The following is a 3,887-nucleotide window of genomic DNA, read 5'->3' on the forward strand; positions in this document are numbered from 1 at the left end:
TCATTACATTAGTTAATATTATTTCAAATTTTTTTCTAAAACTTGGCTTTACATAACTTTAAAAAAAAATATTAGTAGTTTTTACAGTAGACTGCTACAGAACCTATTAGTATGACTGCATAGAATAAACGATCAAGAACTTATTATTATAATTTGGATCACTTTACATTAAAAATTAACTCTTTTTGAGATTTCTGATTTGAGAAATTAATAGATCTGTGAGCAGTTGACTTAATTAGAATGTTAAAGTTTGAGTGAAAACCCTAACATATATTAGAGGATTACTGATGTGGAGAACTGAATTGCTTTAATGGTATCATGATTGGTCTTTTATCATTGAAACTGTCATTGGAATAACATTATAATAGTGTATTTTTTCCTAATTTCGTCACTAATGCAAAAAATGCATCTAAGAATTTTATTTCCGTACGGCAAAGAACTTCATACTGCCACTTTATATACCAGAGTTAACTTCCTACTGGTATTAATGGAAAATTCTGAAGTCAAGGCACAATAATACAATAACTACGTAAGGTCACTATAGTTTTTAGTAAGATTCGGAAACTAACTCAATTCACTGAAATTCAGATCGGGGTAGTAGAGCTACTTTCTAAAAATCACAGGATAGGAGCAGATAATATAGGTAGATGTTTTACTTTGAATGACATAGAATCTGCGTTATCTGGTACCATCTTTGAAAGGTAGAAGTTGATAGCACCGTGTCCACTCAGAAAACTGAATACGCTCAGTTACTGACTACTTTAATTTTTATCAGAATAAATCATTTTTACTCATCTTTTCGTAGCTTAAAGCACAAAATAACTTTATCCAAAGATCTCCATCAGTAGTCTCAGATTGAGACTGTTGGATATGCACAAGTAGTACTAAAACTGTTTGTACCACACCCATTATCGCCTGACAACGAATAATACATAATTAATTCTAAAAAAAAATTAGTATTTAACATATCATAAACTTAGCTTATCTATAAAGCCAGATCTTTAGTCTTTGCTGCGACAGCCAGGCATTTCAGATGATAAAAACCGTTGACCCTCGCATATGAAATTTGACACAGTTTCGCTTTAATGGCAAATCATGTGAATTTCAATTTTAACAAAAATATTTCGATAATGTCAAAAATGCAAAATAAATAAAATCTCAGTTAGTCTCGATTGTTTAGTGTTTTTATTACGAGTAGATACTTTACGAGAGATACTTAACGTGGGTGTCAATCGTGTTATTGTTTAGATACAATTTTCAATTTTTTTTCTTATTTGTGTTTTTGTGATTTAATGTCATGTGTGAAGTGTGTATGTATGTATGTATGTATGTATGTATGTATGTATATGAGACCAGAAGTGTTAATTTTTATTTACTTTAAACAAATAAATTTTGTATTTATTAACATTTCGGTTTACTATGAATTCTTTCGATTTTGATTTTGATTTTTTATTTCGTGCGAGTATCTTTTTTCATATTTTCGCTTTGCCTTCTCGCTTTATTAATTATAAACAAAGCGAAGTGTTGTTACATAACAATTTTAATAAAACAATTTTTTTTCTGTTGTTTATAACAAAAACCCACATAAAATCATTTATTATTGTTATTAGTTGTTTGCTCAAGTCGTTGCCGCTGTCGCTGCCGCTGCCGTTACTGTTGCCGTCATTGGCGCGCAACATGCAACATAAATTTGAGTTACAATTTTTCAGATACTTTTCGGTGGCCGTAAAAATGCAAGAAAACGCATTTGACGTAAAAAAAAATTTGCGGATTGCATAAACGCACAAATGCATAAGTAAATTAATTGTTTTCAATTTTATATATATCTACTTTTTATAATATTTACCTACGGTTAGATAGATACATTAAGACCGAAAAGTTTTCGGAAATTCTCATTTAAAATTCGCGCGCTGTATATTTTTCGATATTTTAAGTTTATGTAGTTTGGCAGCAATTAGTTAATTACTATGCCAAAAATGAGCGCGATCTGTCAGACAGTTCGTTTACGGCAGCTGTTGAAACCAGTTCACCTCAGTAGGGCGTTGCGAAAAAAACAATGGAAAAAAATATTGACAAAGAGTTTGCATCAAATTTTGTGTTTCGAACGAAATTTCGTGTGCAGAATCGTTGCGAATGCTACAAAAGGCTTATGGGGAATCAGTTTTATCGAAAACTCAAGTTTATGAGTGGTACAAAGCCTTTCAGGACGGTCGTACGACCGTCGAAGACATTTCGCAACGCACTACTGAGGTGAACTGGTTTCAACAGCTGCCGTAAACGAACTGTCTGACAGATCGAGCTCATTTTTGGCATAGTAATTAAGGACAGTGCTGCCAAACTACATAAACTTAAAATATCGAAAAATATACAGCGCGCGAATTTTAAATGAGAATTTCCGAAAACTTTTCAGTCTTAATGTATGTGCCTTTGTATATTTGCGTTGCGCACTGCGGTGCAGCAACACTGAATATTCTTTATGAGGCAAACGAATTTCATAAATATTTTTCAAACGGAAATTGAAAATTTGATATGCAATTGTAAAACATACAGGGTGTCGCACTTCAAGATGTAAATTTGAGCGCTTACTATAAGAAAACAATTGAAATCTTCGAAACAGCTGACAAGGACCCGAGCTTTGCATGAGACCCGAGGTTAATTGGAAGTTATTTATGTACATATCAGACAATATTGTCAGTAAGATTGAAACGGTGAATAATAGCTATTTGTTTGGTTATAAGCTGATGCCATAGGTTTAAAGCAATCCTAACAAATGATTAACAATCATTAACAAAAATGCTGACGTTTATCTCAGTCTTTATAGATCTAAACTCAATTATCCAATAGTTTCATAACTGAAAATGCTCTTGTTAACTGCTATTTTTCCGAAATTTAATTGAGGATCGCTGAAACTTGTAGATTTAATAGAAAATTCCAGTTACCAATGCACAGTAGCCAGAAGAAGAGGGGAAAACGATGGACGAAATAATACAAGGAATGAAAGAGATTTTTTGAGACCTGTCCTCCATTACCCTAATAATATTCCATCCGCAAAGTATAGAACGTGATTCCTGCGATTTTCAAGAATCGTGTAATTTATCTTTTATTGATCTAATCCAGGTTTGGTAAGAATTATAAGGTTTATCTTTGTCCTCTCCTTTAAGAAGTTCCTTTTTCACGATATCAGCTAAGAAAAGTTCTTGCAAAATCTCTTCCATTCTTGAGGTCTCTGCGCTATTCTTGTTATTTTATTCATAGTTTTCTCTCTTTTTCTCGTAGTCTTTGAAAGTTTATTCTAATAGATTTTTTGTTTCTCTCGTTTAAGTTCTTGCCTTTCCGATTTGATTGCGTATTTCATGATGTATCTTCTCCCATTGATGTATAGTAGTGCCCAGATAATGGCATATTGCAACTTGTTCTAATTAGACTACGTCGTCAGAGATGTCAATATGATGATGACTAATTAATTAGATTGCGACATTTGTTTCAAATAGATAATAGTAATAATAAGGTATATTTTCTTAAGTTCTTACGATATAATTTATTATGTATTGCATTAGATATGAAAGATATTGGTAACTTCGGTACAGGTTTTTAATTAATAAACATCTGCTTCTTAATAATCTTTAATACTTAATATTTAAAATTTCTGAAATGATTCGATATTTATATCAATCTTGTAAATTAAACACTAGATCTATCAATATTATTGTAGAGTGATGTAAAAGTACCTTAAAGTGTAATCTTGTTGAGGCACCCACTAAATGTAAACCTTGCTGGCTGGCTATATTGCACCCAAATGTGTGATAAGTGTTTGTGTAATGCCTACTTAATATATTTTCCGAAAGGTGTATTATTTGCATTTAACAAAATTGCGTGGAAATTATGTA

This window comes from Teleopsis dalmanni, chromosome 1, assembly GCF_002237135.1.
Source record: "Teleopsis dalmanni isolate 2A chromosome 1, ASM223713v2, whole genome shotgun sequence".
Classification (NCBI taxonomy): Eukaryota; Metazoa; Arthropoda; class Insecta; order Diptera; family Diopsidae; genus Teleopsis; species Teleopsis dalmanni.